Raw genomic sequence first — 17,908 nt, forward strand, 5'->3', positions numbered from 1 at the left:
GGCATTTACAAAGGCCCACTGGAATCTCGCGATCCATTAACCATCGAGTCGGCAAAGTGCAATCTTACACGTGACGCCCCAGTTTTTGACTACATTGATGATATGTTGTTCGGCGCACACAGACTAGAGATCGTTCACAAGTACTGACTGAGTACAATGAGTACAAATGAGCATTGTCAGTTTGAATGATGTCCATGACAGACAATGGGACAATGCAACAACAAGAATAATTTCGGAGAGGATAAAGATTAACATCGTACCCTGCACTCCCAAAAACTGTGAAGTGCTCATATGGCACAAGACCACACGGCCCTTATGTTCCTGTGATGTCCCATCTGCAGCTGATAATATACCTGACCAGGAAGTAGATGACATCCGATTGGAACCTGAACAACAACCTGATTTGCCAAATAACCAACCTAGACGCACGTCCCAGGAATTTTGGAGCAAAATCGAGTAAATGACGCACTGAGTCGTTGAAAGTTGAACCACACCTTCTGAAACATTTCAGCAATGGGGCGAGGGAAACTGACTGTAAGTATCTCTACCAGTTCAAGGGCTTATTAGTTGAGGATCAATAACTGCTCCTGACCTTGTCGGCGGGGTTTCTGAGGCTCCTGTACCTTCTCTGTAACTGATGGAGGCAGCAAGAAGAGCGAATGACCTGGGTGGTGAAAATCCTTGATGATGTATGCTGCTTTCTTTCGACAGCACCCCGTGCAGATTTGCTCAGTGGTGGGGAACGCTTTACCCGAGATGGACAGGGCCATATTGTCTATTATTATTAGGAATTTACATTCAGCATTTTCAGTTTCCAGACCCTAATGCTACCAATCTACACTTCAGCACACCTCTAGAGAATTCCGTCAACGTTTTAGATGTCGTGCCGATTCTTTGCAGACTTCTAAGGAAGTAGAGATGCTGCCAGGCTTTCTTCGTAATTATAGTCACGTGTTGCCATTTATCCATATATGAACGCTCATGAGTGCAGACAGACGAGACAGCGTTTCTACGGAGACAAAGCGAGAAGACGCGTTGCCAACACTCACACCCAGTGAGCAGACACAAGATCATAATGACGTAATAACAGTCTCGACACCCACCTTCCCAATCCATATTCCCCACGCCCACCGCCCTACCCCGGTGACGCCGTAGCTGCAAGCATACGTCATCACACCCACATAGAACAGCAGTAAAAATACAACAACGCGGGATTGATATAGTTTAGTACCGGACAGCCCAGCCTACCGATATCATCTCTCCACGGTCCCCGAACACCTGCTGGGAGACACCGCGGCATGGTGGCGCAGTTCTCCTCCCGACCACCGACAGTGTCCAAAGAGTGAATCGGTGATCCAGAAGTTTGAGGAATCGATGATCATACCCAACAGACACACCCAGAGCACACACAACAGCACAGTCACGTAATAAAAATCCGGAGGCCCACTTCCCCTCTCGAACACCACCACTTAACCCCGACGAGTGGTTGAAAGACTAGGGTTACAGAGAGAGAAACGGAGGGATGGGGAGAATCGGAGGTGAAAAGAAGTCTGATGTGAGAGAGCGACCGCCGCAGGCATAGTGGGGGATATGGGAAAGCCTGGCAGAGCAGACATGGGTGAGAAGAGACTTTGGATAGAGTAAGACCATGGGGGTGGAGACACTAGTGGGAAGGGAGACTGGGAGAGAGAGACGCGGGGACAGAGAGTCGGACACGAGAATTAGACTGGGAAGAATTTGTTTCGGAGAGATTGTGGGAGAGACGGAGTAGTCAGGGAGAGAGTGACTGGGAGCAGTGAGAGAGAGAGAGAGAGAGAGAGAGAGAGAGAGACTGGAGAGACGGAGGGAATGAGGACGGAGAACATCCGGAAGAGAGTGACTGGGTGACTGAAGTGCTGAAGAGAGTGAGACCCGGGCGGGATGCTGCGACAAGAGCGAGAATGATGGGGTAGAGTGAAAAACCATGAGAAGATTGAAAGGGACCTTGGATGCGGCGAGTGGACATGGTGAACGAACACATCGGGGCGGGTAGAGCTCGTAGATGTGAATAACATTTGGAGAGAAGAGGAGGAGAGTGAAGAAGTAAAGGCATCTCAGAGAGAAGCCATTTTTTTGTAACTAATCGTGGAAAAAAGGCTAGACTGCGCAGGCCCGTGACGTAGCACGCAAAAGGTTTAAAATAAACGGCCATATACAGCGGCCATCGTCAGAGTGGACTGAGGCAGAGTGAGATATTTTTTTCTCAACAGACTTCGGCGTGAACAGGCAGAACGAGGGTAGGTTCCCGTGAGTTTTGTTTTGTTTTGCGTGGATGAGTCTTTCTAGCATGTGGCCCGAGGCAGAATCAATACATCGGTGCTGTTGGCATTGATTACGTTTCTCTAGAAATTTTCACTTGCTCCAGAGTGAAAGCACAAACTCCATCGTTTTCTAGTTCTGTCGGCGTCGTCGCGTTTGGACCAGTTTATTGTGAGATTACAAACTCAAGTGGTTAAGCCTTTGGTCTGGTGATCTGAAGGTCGATAGTTGTGTTGTGTTCTTGAGCAAGGGACTTAACCACTCTGCGAGGACACCGGTGCCAAGCTGTATCGGCCCTAGTGCTCTTCCCTTGGACAACATCGGTGGCGTGGACAGTGGAGAATTGCAACATGGGCAGCTGCCAGTCTTCCATACACCCTGCCCAGGCCTGCGCCCTGGAAACCTTTCAAGGCACAAATCATGGCCTCACCAGACTAACGGATGCCTATTAAACATCTCAAACGACAGCTCACGGCCAGGATCGCTGTGTGCTAATTGACAGCAGACGGAAGGGGGCCGTGAGCTCCGATGAAATATTATGCATTTGGAGTATATTATTTTCTTTTGAACTCTGGACATTCTCTTTCTCTAGATTTAACTGTGCCCCAGCTGTCAGGAACGGGCTTCAAGGTCAGTCTCTTTGTGAAGAGGCATTGTTCAACAGCTGTCCCCATTTTGGCCATTGCAGTAATGGGGAGCAATTGTACCGAGATAACTATCTCCCATGGATAACAACCGGTCAAGATAAGGACGCCCGTCTCCTTCAGCTTCTCGCTCACTTACTGGAAACGAGTTACCATGTCTCAGCAGCCGTCATCTGAAATTATGGCCATTTCCCTCTGTCGAATTTAACTGGCGTCCTATTCTCTTTACACACACACCAACAGGGTTCGCCCTTACTTTACAAATACATGTACCGTTCATAGAGTGATGAAAAACAAACACATGAGATCTATTTGGTTTCTGTGTGCTGCTGGAATAGTGAATTAACAACAGGACATGTTATCAGAGCTTTTCGGCCATTCTCCATGATCACAGCTGGACTGTGATCTCACTGGCGCATCCCTGCGACGGCCTGCAACATTCACTCGCTTTCCGGTCCAGAATCTGTGTCCAGTGGAATTAAACACAGTGAAAAAAATGCCTCTATTTTCCTTTGAAACGAGTTCAACTCATCAGATTAGTTTCCTCTATCTCCACTTTTTTGGGATTCCCTGGAACAGCAAATGATGGTATTGAAATGGTAGTAAAACTGGAAATACTGCCGAGACCAGTGGGCTTATTGAAATACCATAACAGTCCAGTACAGTTCTTGCTCCAACCTGGGTGCTGGACTCCTGAGTCTGGTTTCAGTGAATCCGAGCATCTGAATTTCATGTAAGTGAACACACCCTGAACGCTGAGCATTGGATTTGGACGGGGTACAGCCGCGGTAAACTCAGTGGCCATATCATTAAGTACAGGATGTAGATAACAATTGACCACTGAGTGTGGACGTCCATAATTATAAGAACTGCCAGTGAGATTTACTGCAGGATTTTTTTTTAATTTGAATATCACTGCAAGATAGATATACACCGTCTTTGCTCACAAAATTACACAGAATAAAAATAAAATTATCTGCTCTTTTCAGCCTTAACATCCCGTCTGTTACAGGGAAGTGCGATACTGTGCCATGTTCAAATGTATGTGTTCTTCGCGATTAGTGTACATAGATTCCAAGGACCTTATGTTCCCTTAAGATTTATCCACCCTTATCATCACAACAATGTTTAGTTCACCATCTTGTCTACGTCATCCATAGATAGATCCAGATCACATTCAAGATAACACACGAGATGGGGGTGATTGGTTTGTCTAATTCGGAAATAAACTCGGTGGTATTTTACGAAGTGCACCTGGACACCAGCTCTTTAATGCTGATCAACAAATCACGTGGCAGCAGCCCATTCACCTTAATAAAAACATGCAGAAATGGTCAGGAGTTCCAGCTGCTCTTCAGAACAAACATCAGATTGGGGAAGAATGTCATCTCAGTGACTTTGACAGTGGAATGATTGTTGGTTCCAGACGGATTATTGTGATTATCTCTGGGGTTGTCACGCACAACTGTCTCGATTGGCAGAGAATGGTGCGAAATTCCAACAGACAAACATCCAGTGTCAGTCCTGGATGGGAGAATGTGGTGTGTATGAAAGAACCGGATGAGAATGGCCAGACTGATTCAAGCTGCCGGGAAGGCGATAGGCAGTCTAATAAGCACAGGTAGCAACAGGGAAAGCGGCCAGTGAGGGAGTGGAGCTTTGAGGCTTTGACTCGAGAGGCTTCGACGAGTAGAGGCGGAGGACGAGCTTGTCACCTTGCAGCTAATTTGAATACATCCAGCTTGCTCTCTGCGGACAGCATGAGACCTGATAATCGAGACCAAGCTGTCACGTGACACCTTGTCAAAGGCTTTGCTGAAATCCAGTGTGCCTCGTATACGTGAAAATAACTTTGAATTTCCACCTATGTTTAATGTTACGTTCATAGGTTCCGACATCGTAATTAGTAGAAAAGTACTTGACGAGGCCAAGGTATGTAAATGTAAATTACGGGTTGCCATTTGCCAGTGAGGACTGAATAAAATGCAGGATTGTAATAGCTTGCTTTAAAAAAGGTCCGTTCTCAGCAGAGGTCCACACGACAATATATTCGAGGGTAAGTATGTCATTGCAGATTGCAAGAGTCAGAGGAATCAATGGCATGTTGCTGCAGTTCATGGCAATTCTACATTTATACAATCACAACAGCATGACCCATACAGAGAGGAAATTGTCAACGTATTTTGAGATGACTATGACGAAACGTGAAACGTCACACCTGACCAAAAGCTACTTCAGATGGTGCAAGACCTTCAAATGAGCAAACACTGAGGGTATGTGAGTGACGGTAAAGAGCTGGGCTTCTGAAAGCACATTGCCAGACCTGCAGTGAATACAACTGGGTCACACAGAGGCATAACTGGTATTTCCGGGCACATTCAGTCCATTCCGCCTATTTCTTACCTTCCTTTTTCCAGATATGTAATGTGTAAGGGGCCAGAGTTTCGAGTAAATGAGACTCACCGAACTTTCTCCGGACTGAACCAATGGAAACTCTGAGTCAGAGGTCTCTCTCCAGTTGATGCTCTCACTGTTCGCTGATCCCTCGTTATCAGTCGTGGTTGGCTTACAGTTGCGGACTTTTCTTCCAATAAATCTCTCACCGCAGGTCTAACTTTAACCAGAGAGATAATGGAGCACATTAACAATACGAAGGAAAACAAAATATTTCTGTTCAATCTTCCAAAATGCATATCTAACTGAAATTTAAATGCTGAGGTCAAATAAAAGGATCTCAGTGAACAAATCTGTAATAGTCCCTCACACGTCACACATCCTGATACGGGATATGAAGGACTCATCATTCTGTCATGGTAAGACATAAGATATGGGAGCACAATGAAGTGATTCGGTCCATCGAGTCTGCTTCAACATCAATCACGGCTGATTCTTTTTCTCCCCAATGCCACATTCCTGACTTCCTCTCATTACATCTGAAGCTGCATAGTATCAAATTCCACAGATTAGCCAAACTTTGACAGAGTTTTATTTATCTTATCTCCGTTTTAAAGGAAAGCATCTTTATTCTGAGACTGTGCTGTCAGATTCTGGACTCTCCGTATCGAATCCTCTCCATGTCTACTGTCACCAGGATCTTCAGCATTCGGTTGGTTTACTTAACCATACATCCCTCCACCACCGTCACTCTGAACTCCACTGAGCACAGGTCCAGAGCCAGCAAGTGCTGCTCATTCACAAATCCTGTAATTCCCATTCTTGGGTCTTGTTGCGAAACACTTTACTGAACACATTTCCAGAAAATAAAACGGCAAATTGATACCAGGATAATTTCAAACATGGGAATATCTGCTGATAATGGAAATCCAAGCAACACACACAAAATTCTTGACGAACTCAGCAGGTCAGGCAGCATCTATGCAAAAGAGTATATCTGGCGTTTCGGGCCAGTCCTGATGAGGGGTCTCGGCCAGAAACGTTGACTGTACCCTTTCCCATAGACACTGCCCAGCCAGCTGAGTACCTCCAGCATTTTGTGTTGTGTGATCGGGATATTTTAATGTGATAAGCTGTGATCGCTATACAGCTCTACAAACTATCAACAAAGCGAGAGCCTTTGCGCAGGTCCATTTCCAGAAAACTTAAACCCTTCCAAGGTGAATCTAATAAATAGAAACAGGGAATATTAGAAACGCTCAGCACGTAAGGAGCAGCCGTCAGTAGAGAAACAAAGTTCAGTTTCAGAATATTTCGTTAAAAAATTCAAACGTTTTTAATTTTTTTAGCGCAGATCTCCAGCATCTTGAGTTTCAGTTTGACTTCCACTGCCTGACGGACAAGTGACATTGAGGGGGAATTTCCACGCAGGGTTTGCACACTGAACCACAGGATCCAATTCTCCTGTTGTAAAAATGGAACAGTGCATTCAATGGCCGTCTCTCTCGATGAAGGAAGGAATGGGAATGCATTCCCTCCTCAGATTACCAATCAGTGCTTCCAAAGAAATCTCGGAAAAAAAAACATATGAGCCCGGAGCACATGCAGCATTTCCTCAGAACATCGTAAACCCGGGTGGATGAACACAGGGTCCACTTTAATTGGGTCGAAAACAGTCATAGCCCTGGACCAACCTCACAGGGAAACATCTGAATCCGTCAAATACCCACCACAGGTTACTTGCACAATATCTCACACCGAGTGGTGTAGTCAGTAATTTGCCCCAACCAATGTCCAGGAGGAACATCCAGCCCCATCTGTAGCAGTTCATGCATGAGCCAAATCTCAATCTCTGACTGCTTCGTATTTCCGAAATCCCCTTCGCAGGATTATGGTCCAAGCACAAGCTCTTCCCGGACTCTGTGCTGCCGGTGACAAGCTGCATAGTTACTGTGGGGAGGATGCGTTTCACATAGTCTCCAGCAGCTAAATTCAACAGATATTATCATTATCTTTTTCTTAAATGAGATATTGCCCGGCACAATCGTCCGCCACATATCCAGCCGGATAAAAGGATTAACACAAATAGTTGGAAATCAACTCCAAGTCACTCACCATTCTGGCTTGGTAACATAACACCGTTCCTGCATTTTCGCTGGGTCGGAATCATGAAATTCCCTCCTTAACAGCACTTTAAGTATCCCTACACACCAGAGTTTGCAGCGGTTCAAGATGGCAGCTATTAACCAAATTCTCAAGGGTAACTGGGGTTGGCTGACAGAGATGTCAACGGCCACATCCCGTTACTGAATAAAGAAACGATGTATTCAATATAAAATTTAAATTAAAAGGCTGGAAAATCGGTACATCTGATTGGATGTGTGGAGAGAGAAACTATGGAAGAGCCAGCATCAGAACAGTGACTGTCCAAGATGCTGTCCATCTATTGAACGATTAATTGCGCAATTTCGCCCAAATCTTATCCTTTCTCACACGTATAATATAAAATATAACAATTACAGCACGGAAACAGGTCATCTTGGCCCTTCGAGTCCGTGCCGAACGCTTACTCTCAACAGTCCCACTGACCTGCACTCAGCCAATAACTCTCCATTCCTTTCCTGCTGTTACACATATCCAATTTTACTTTAAATGACAATATCGAACCCGGCTCTACCAGTTCTACTGGAAGCTGGTTCTACACAGCTACCAACCTGAGTAAAGAAGTTCCCCCTCGTGTTATCCCTAAACCTTTGCCCCCTAACTATCAACTCATGTCCCCTTGTTTGAATCTCCCCTAATCTCAATGGAAAAAAGCCAATCGAAGTCAACTATATCTATACCTCTCATAACTTTAAATACCTCTATCAGGTCCCCCACTCAACCTTCTACGTTGCGAAGGATAAAGACCTATCTTGTTCAACATTTCCCTGTAACTTAGGTGCTGAAACCTAAGTAACATTCTAGTAAATCTTCTCTGTACTCTCTCTATTTTGTTGACATCTTTCCTATAATTCGGTGACCAGAACTGTACACAATACTCCAAATTTGTCCTTACAAGTGTCTTGTACAATTTCAATATTACATCCCAACTCCTATAATTAGTAATCTAATTTATCAGGGCCAGCATACCAAGTTTTCTTCACCAACCTATCCACGTGAGATTCCACCTTCAGGGAACTATGCACTATTATTCCTAGATCATTGTTCTACTGCATTCTTCAATGCCCTAACATTTACCACGTACGTCCTATTTTGATGAATCCTACCAACATGTAGCAACTCACAGTTATCAGCAGTAAACCCCATCCGCCATCTTCCAGCACACTCTTCCAGCTGAGCTAAATCTCTCTGCAAGTTTCGAAAACCTGCTTCATTGTCAACAACGCCCCCTATCTTGTTATCATCTGCATACTTACTAATCCAATTTACCACCTCATCATACAGATCATTAATGTATATGACAAACAACATTGTACAAAATACAGATTTCTGAGGCACACCACTAGTCACCGGCCTCCAACCTGGCAAACAGTTACCCACCATTCCTCGCTGACATATCTCATCCAGCCATTGAACCTTTCGAACTAACCTTCCATGTGGAACCTTGTCAACGACCTTACTGAAGTCCATATAGACAACATCTACAGCTTTACCCTCGCCAACTTTCCTAGTAAGCGCTTCAAAAAATTCAATGACATTTCAACATGACCTTCCACGCACTACTCCATGTTGACCGGTCCTAATTAGACCCTGTCTATGCAGCTTATTATATTTACGATCTCTAAGAATACTTTCCATCAATTTACCCACCACTGACGGCAAACATACAGGGGTAGAGTTGCTACGTTTACTCTTATAACCCTATTTAAATAATGCAACACCATGAGCAGTACGCCAATCCTCGTTACTAATGACATTTGAAATATTTCTGTCAGAGCCCATGCTATTTCTACTGTAACTCCCCTCAAGGTTCTAGTGAACACCCTGTCATGTCCCGGGGACTTACCCTCTTTTATACTCCTTAAAACTGCCAGTACTTCATCTTCTTTAATCATCATAGTTTCCATAACTTCCCTACCTGACTCCCTTACGTTACACAATTCAATATCCTTCTATTTAGTGAATACCGAAGAAAAGAAATATTTGAAAATCACCCCCATCTCATTCGGCACCACACATAGCAGCCCCCTCTGATTCTCTAAGGGACCAATTTAATCCCTCACTATCCTTTTGCTATTAATATAATTGCAGAAACCCTTTGGATTTATTTTCACCTTACTTGCCAACGCAACCTCATATCTTCTTTTAGCTTCCCTAATTTCTTTCTTAAGATTCTTTTTACATTCATTATATTCCTCGGGCAACTCACTTACTCCATGCAGCCTATATTTATTGTAGATCTCCCTCTTTTTCCGAACCAAGTTTCCAACATCCCTTGAAAATCATGGCTCTATCAAACTTTTAACCCTTCCTTTCAACCTAACAGGAACATAAAAATTCGGTACCCTCAACGTTTTACCATTAAATGACCTCCATTTCTCTATTACAACCATCCCATAAAACAAGTTGTCCCAATCGATTCCTTCTGAATCCTTTCCCTTCTCCCCAAAGTTAGCCTTTCTCCAATCAAAAATCTCAACCCTTGTTCCAGTCCAACGCCTCTCCATAATTATATTGAAACGAATGGAATTGTAATGACTGAAAAAAATATATCCTGCATACATTTTACAAACTCCAAACCATCCAGCCCGTTTACAGAATGGGATTCCCAGTCTCTCTGTGGAAAATTAAAATCACCCACAATCACAAACCCGAGTTTCCTACAAATATCTGCTGTCTCCATATTGATATGCTCCTCCAATTCTCTCTCCCCATTAGGTGATCTATGGTACACCCCTATAAGTGTTACAAAACCTTTCCTATTCTTCAATTCCACCCAAATAAACTCCCTAGACGAGCCATCTAATCTATCCTGCCAGACCGACTCTGTAATATTTTATCGGACAAGCAATGCAACACCTCCCCCTCTTGTCCCTCCGATTCTATCACACCTGAAGCAACGAAACCCAGGAATATTTAGTTTCAAATAACACGCCTCCGGCAGCCTTGTTTCACTAATAGCTACAACATCATATTTCCAGGTTTCAATCCATGCTCGAAGCTCTTCCATCTCTCTTACAATTCTCCTACCATTAAAGTAGTTGCATTTATGATACTCTCCACCTCTTACTCTCTTTTTATCACTAACGGTGCAAACAACTTTACTGTCTTCTTTTTTCTTCCATCTCCTATACAATCTGTTCCTACGTTCTGGTACCCCTCGCCCCTTGTATCTAGTTTAAATACACTGGAGCCTGTCTAGCAAACCGACCTGCAAAAATATATGTCCGCCTCCACTTCAGATGTAAATTGTCCCACCGGAACAGGTCCCACCTTCCCTGGAAAACTGCCTAATGATCTACAAATCTGAAGCCCTCCCTCCTCCACCATATATTCAGCCACGTGTTCATCTGCGCTATCTTATTATTTTTAATCCCGCCTGCACGTGGCACTGGTAGCAAACCTGTGTTTGCAGTTCTGGAGGTCCTGTCATTTAACGTCGCCTAAAAACTTAAACTCACCTTTCAGGACATCCTCACTCTTCCTACCCACGTCATTGGTCCCTACATGGACCACGACATCCGGCTGCTCCCCCGCCCTATTGCGAATACTAAGGACTCGATCTGAGATATCGTGGACCCTGGCACCAGGGAGACAACAGACCATCCAGGATTATCGATCTCATCCACAGATACTCCTATCTGTCCCCCGAACTATCGAATCCCCTATGACTTCTGCTCTGCTCTCTCATGGGAAGGTACGACATCCAGTGTTCTGAAAAGATAGTAAAAGTGATTATCGGTGCATAAATCGTGATCGTTCGAGAAAGGGTAATGAAAGGCTCTTAAATTTATAGTAGTTGGACCTTCTAGATATTCGCTGCTCAAAATTAGTTCTGTATTGTTCAGCACTTGAACTTCATTGCCGCACAGTGCACTCCCTTGGACAGGGCGAATCTTTTATTTTATTTTTATTCTTTTGCATTATTCATTTCTATTTCCTGGATACAGAGATGCTCCCGCTAAAACAGTTTTGTCCACTCTATTGACTTTTTACCTCTCTTTTAAATCCGTGTTTTTAAATCAAAGCAAGTGTCGGAGAGTGAAGAAGTAAATATATCTCGGACAGAAACTATTTTTCCTAATTGATTGGGGAAAAGAGGCTAGACAGTGCAGGCTCGTGACGTAGCACGCCTAAGGTTTAAAATGAAGACCGCCACATACAGCGGCCATCGGCAGACTGAACTGAGTCAGAGTGAGACGGTTTTGGCTCAACAGGCATCGGCGTGAACAGGCAGAGGCGAGAGTAGTTTCGAGTAAGTTTTGTTTTCTTTTGCGTGAATGAGTCTTTCTAACATGTGGCTCGAGACAGAATCAATTCAGCAGTGCTGTTGGCAATGATTACGTTTCTCTAGAAAGTTTCACTTGCTCCTGAGAGATGGCACAACCTGCAAAGAGTTCAGGTTCTATCGGCGTCGTCGCTTTTGGACCAGTTTATTGCGAGATTACAAACTCAGGTGGTTAAGGCATTCATCCAGTGATCTGAAGATCACTGGTTCGAGCCTCAGCTAAGGCGGCGTGCTGTGTCCTTGAGCAAGGCACTTAACCACACATTGCTCTGCCACGACACCGGTGCCAAGCTGCTTGGTTCCAGTGCCCTTCCCTTGGACAACATCGGTGGCGTGGACAGGGGAGATTGGCAGCATGGGCAGCTGCCAGTCTTCCATACAACCTTGCCCAGACCTGCGCCCTGGAAACCTTCCAAGGCACAAATCCTAGTCTCACGAGACTAACGGATGCCTATTAAACAACTCAAACGACAGTTCAGTGCCGGGATCGCTTTGAGTTTATTTGACATTGACAGCAGACGGAAGGGAGCAGTGACCTCCGATGAAATATTATGCCTGTGAAGTACTTTTTTCTGAAGTCTGGTCATTTACTTTGTCCAGATTTAACCATGTCCCTATTAACTTTAGCCGCACTGATTTCAAGCTTAGCCTGCTTATAAAGAACCAATTTTAAGTGTTGCCCGCGTTTGGACCAGTACGGTAATGGGCCGATTGGGCAGCAACTGTGACGAGATAAGCATAGCTGCATAGAGATTACAACCGGTCAAAGTCGACAGCAAGATAAGGACGCCCATCTCCTTCAGTTTAATTTTCTCTTACTGGAAACTGGTTACAACATCACCGGAGTAATCATATGAAATTGTGATCATTTCCCGCTGGCGAATTTGCCCGACATCGCCTTTACTTTACCAATAGATGTAACGTTGCTCGTCAGAAAACGATGGGGGAAAAAAAAACACCAAACTTTAAATTCACTGGGTCCCTTATTTGTCCGTGTGCGCTGCAGCAATGTTGAATAGTTAACAGGGCTTTCGCTCCCTCAGTTCTGTTCCACCATTTCCCCTCACTATGTTCCATCTCAGTGACACCGCCTACAATAATTTACTCCCTTGAATCTGAAGGCTCAGTGTTTTGCGGAATTAAACAGATTGGAATAAAAATAAAACTCTGCTTCTATTTTCCTTACAAAAGAGTTCAACATTATAAAATTAACTTCATCTGTTCTCACCAGTTTCAGCTTCCTCTAAAGCAGCAAATGGTAGTATTGATATGGTAGCAATGCAAGAAATACATGCCGTGACAAGGGGGCTTATTAAAATACCATAACACAGCCCAGTACAGTTCTTGCTCCTACCTGGTGCTGGACTCCTGAGTCTGTTTTCAGCAAATCCAAGTATCTGAATTTTATTGGCCCTAACAGTAAGTGAACACACCCGAAGCAACGTTCAGTTGATAACACGCTCATAAAGCTGAACTTCACCCTATTCAGCGCGTAACGCCACACCCTGTTCCACAACAATTGTAGTGAAAAACGCAAAGACTCATTTTGCTTGAATGAGCCTTTCAATGATGATATTGATATGGTAGAAATATTAAAAATACTGCCGTTACAAGAGGGCTGATTAGAACACCATAACTCTGCCTTGTACAGTCCATGTTCCTACCTGATGCAAAACTCCTGGGGCTGGTTTCAGGGAATCCGAGTATCTGAATTTTATTGTCCCTAACAGTATGTAAACACACCCTGAGCAACTTTCAGTTGATAACACGCTCATAAACCTGAACGTCACCCTATTCAGCATGTTACACCATACCTTTTTGCACAACGCTTGTGTTAAACCACACAAAACTCACCTTGGTTCAATGCGTGTTTATAACTTGCGGTCCGAACCAGAATTGATACTTCACTGCGCGAAATTTTACCACCTGCAGAGAAGAATCATGAACCGCATCCTGGTTCCGTTCCGTTGGTGACGTCGCTTTGAGGTATTGTTCACCTTGGGAGCAGTTTATTGTCACATTATAAACTCCAGCAACAGCTGAGGGCAAAGATCGCTGCGGGTTTATTTCACAGAGACAGGAGAAGGAAAGGCGCTCTCTTTGGAACAGTGGACATCCCCTTTCTGCAGATTTAACTGTGCCCCCGTAGCCTGGATTTGAACTGAATTTAAGTTGGCCTATTAAAGAGCCCTCTTTAACAGTCGTCCGCAGTTGTAACATTTGGGTAATGGGCAACCCGGGAGCGGCTGTGCCAGGGTTACCATCCCCCAGTCAAAATCGACAGCAAGATAAGAACGCCCTACTCCTTCAATTTATTGCTCACTTACTGGAAACAAATTGCAGGATGATAGCGCCAATTGAAAGAAAGCTCTGTTTCTCTTGTCCTTTGAAGAAGCGAATTTCAAAGGTACACTAGTTCCACCTCAGAAAAATCACCTCATCTATCTTCCTCTGTTTCACCTACCCCGACAGCAGCAAACGTGTTCTCCACATTCCTGTCAAGCTCCGCATGATGTTCAATGTCCCGAGCAAGGGGTCAGTTCATGTATCTAAAATAATAATTTAGTCCATTCCCCACTGGTGAATTGGCCTGAAATCACATTTACTTTACACATACGTCAATCGTTTATCATCAGTGAGTTATGGAATAACTCGAAACATTAAATTCTCTGGGTCTCCCATTTGGCGCAGTCTGACATATTTAAATAGTAGCAGATATTCTCTATTTCCATTTGAATAAGTAACAAGCAGGACAGAGAGAGTCAAGCGGTTGAGTTTGTGTACTTGGATTTTCGAAATTCCTGTGATAAGGTGCTACACATGAGGCTGCTCAACAAGCTACGAGCCCATGGTATTGCAGGAAAGATTCCAGCATTGAAAAATCAGTGCCTGATTGGCTGTAGGTCTGATGGACTTATGGAAATGCAGCTTCCCTGGAGGTGGAGGAAAGAGGTGGAAGAGGCAGTGGGAAGACATGGTTTGTCAGATCTGAAAACGAGTTGGTTTTACCATAACCAGACTGAATCGGAAAACCATTGTGAGGGTACTTTAAATGTCAGTAGCAGGGAAGATGTGATCGCATCTGTTGAGGGCAGGGATTGAGTCTCCATCAGACCCCCAGTGAGATGATTCAAGTTACAATGTGCAGCGATGAAAGCACAGTGTTTAGGGCCGGATTTAATCACTGATTCTGACACAGTGAGAGGCATAGTTTTACTGTAAGGAAGCAACATTAATGGAAGAAGACAAAGAAACTTTATCAATTGCCAGTCGCTTATCTGAAGTGTCCAGTCTGTATAACCATATAACCATATAACAATCACAGCTCGGAAACAGGCCATCTCGGCCCTCCTAGTCCGTGCCGAACTCACCTCGTCCCACCTGCCCGCACAGCCCATAACCCTCCACTCCTTTCCTGTCCGTATACCGAACCAATTTTACCTTAAATGAACTGGCCTCTACTACTTCTACAGGAAGCTCATTCCACACAGCTATCACTCTCTGAGTAAAGAAATACCCCCTCGTGTTTCCCTTAAACTTCTGCCCCCTAACTCTCAAATCATGTCGTCTCTTTTGAATCTCCCCTACTCTCAATGGAAACAGCCTATTCACGTCAACTCTATCTATCCCTCTCAAAATTTTAAATACCTCGATCAAATCCCCCCTCAACCCTCTACGCTCCAGTGAATAGAGACCTAACTTGTTCAACCTTTCCCTGTAACTTAATTGCTGAAACCCAGGTAACATCCTAGTAAATCGTCTCTGCACTCTCTCTAATTTATTGATATCTTTCCTATAATTCGGTGACCAGAACTGCACGCAGTATTCTAAATTTGGACTTACCAGTGCCTTGTACAATTTTAACATTACATCCCAACTTCTGTACTCAATGCTCTGATTTATAAAGGCCAGCGTTCCAAAAACCTTCTTCACCACCCTATCTACATGAGACTCCACCTTCAGGGAACTATGTACTGTTATTCCTAGATCTCTCTGTTCAACTGTGTTCCTCAATGCCCTACCAATTATCCTGTATGTTCTATTTGGATTATTCCTGCCAAAATGTAGAACCTCACACTTCTCAGCATTAAACTCCATCAGCCAACGTTCAGCCCATTCTTCTAAGAGGCATACATCTCCCTGCAAGCTTTGAAAACCCACCTCATGATCAACAACACCTCCTACATTAGTATCATCGGCATACTTACTAATCCAATTTACCACCCCATCATCCAGATCATTTATGTATATGACAAACAACATAGGGCCCAAAACAGATCCCTGAGGCACCCCGCTAGTCACCGGCCTCCATCCCGATAAACAGTTATCCACCACTACTCTCTGGCATCTCCCATCTAGCCACTGTTGAATCCATTTTATTACTCCAGCATTAATACCTAACGACTGAACCTTCTTAACTAACCTTCCATGTGGAACTTTGTCAAAGGCTTTGCTGAATTCCATATAGACTACATCCACTGCCTTACCCTCGTCAACATTCCTCGTAACTTCTTCAAAATATTCAATATGTTTTGTATGTTACCTTAACAGAAACAGATATTCACAGTGGTGACAAAGGGGTTTCGTCTGGTTACTTTTAAATTGGAGAGGAGTGTGGGGTTTTGAAATCAATGCCTTGTGGTGCCACGATCTTTAAATTAGTGGAGTAGTGGATCAGACAGCACTGAAACAGGCCTTTGGCCGGCCATACCTGTACTGACCATCCACCCACTGTCTGCACTGGTCCCGTTTATCAGTACTTGGTTCATAGCAGACTGTATCTCGGCAGTTTCAATGCTCACCCGGATTATTCCCTAGATCATATCTTGAATTACGGATCAACATGAGGTACTCGCCAGTTCTCCCGGAGTTTGCTTGTGGCTAGGCAGGACACAAGCATATTGGTCAAGGCCCCAATATAGGGGCCTTGCCTCTCTCGGTAAATCATCAGGGCCTGGAGACACATACGCCTTAATGCACTTTAAGAGACCCAACTCTGTCTCCTCCTTTACTTCAAAATACCCGAGCATACTAGTACTCTCGGCACTGATCTCCATATCCTCCATAACTACCGATGTAAGTTACTCATTAAGGGCATCACACACATCCCGGAGGGCTCTGTTAGATTCGACATTCCTAAGCTTTACATACTTTTCCTTTTCCTGCTTGACTAAGCTCATCACTTCTCTCCACATTTAAGGTTCTCTTACGTTGCCAATCTCGTCATTTCTTCACACAGGAATGTCGCTGCCCTATACTCCGTGCCAATGGACTCTAAACACCCTCCACATGTCAGATGTGGACTTGCCAGAAACAGTTGTCTCCCATTAACTCTCCATAGTTCTTGCTTATTGAATTCGTAATTTACCCTGATCCAATTCTTTACTGTCCCACAAAGTCTACACTTTCCTTCACTATAGCTCTCTTAAACTTAAGGAGTTCTGACCTAACCATTCACCCACCAAATGGTCGGGTATCTCGCTAGCATAATTACCCAACACCAGTTTCAGTACAGCTCCTGCTTTTATTAGACTATCTACATACTGATTTAAGATGTCATCCTAGATAGCAAAAATAGTTGAAGCTCGAAAACCGGGGAGCTTTTAATAATCAAAACAAGACTATTTAAAAAGGAATAAGCTGAAAAGGTGAAATACGAAGGCAAGCTAGCTAATAATATAATGTAAGATAGCAAAATAAAGTATCATAAAGAAGCACAGTGATGCATCATATTCAAATGTGATTAATATGCATGGAATCTAACATGGTCCGGTCTCCGTTTTCCCACTAATTACTATTCTTGCCGCTGTGTGGATCAGCCATTCATCTGAGCCGGAATTTTCACACGGCCTGAAGAAAGCGCTGCATCTCTGATCTGATCCCTTTTGTAATGCGCATCTATAAATATTTAGAATGGACTGACAAAAAACACATTCATTTGTCTTTATCTATTAATGGAAGGATGTGATAAATTATAGAGCAACGAAGAAAAATCTCTCAGATTTCATGAACTGTTTTCCAGCTGAATGTTAATCCATCTGCGCTGCAACAAAGGCTCCGGGACGCGAGCATTTTAATTACAGCGCAGCCGCACACTGGCACAGCTCAGACGGAACAGTGT

The 17,908-nt window shown here is 44.0% G+C and overlaps 1 protein-coding gene across 9 annotated transcripts in view; it reads right to left on the reverse strand.

The window, feature by feature from the left end:
- Positions 1–17,908, reverse strand: part of LOC132390435 (NACHT, LRR and PYD domains-containing protein 3-like) — an 89,043-nt gene that overhangs the window by 59,921 nt on the left and 11,214 nt on the right. For 5 of the 9 annotated variants that reach the window (XM_059963040.1, XM_059963043.1, XM_059963049.1 and 2 more), the window contains one exon: positions 5,406–5,556. The exons of 1 other annotated variant lie outside the window; for it this stretch is intronic. The gene's annotated coding sequence lies outside the window, so the exon portion shown is untranslated. Of the gene's footprint in view, positions 1–5,405; positions 5,557–10,960; positions 10,982–13,641; positions 13,684–17,908 lie in introns of those variants that run through there. 3 more of the 9 variants (XM_059963041.1, XM_059963042.1, XM_059963045.1) reach the window with 3 other exon arrangements.

The sequence above is a fragment of the Hypanus sabinus genome, unplaced genomic scaffold (assembly GCF_030144855.1).
Source record: "Hypanus sabinus isolate sHypSab1 unplaced genomic scaffold, sHypSab1.hap1 scaffold_894, whole genome shotgun sequence".
Classification (NCBI taxonomy): Eukaryota; Metazoa; Chordata; class Chondrichthyes; order Myliobatiformes; family Dasyatidae; genus Hypanus; species Hypanus sabinus.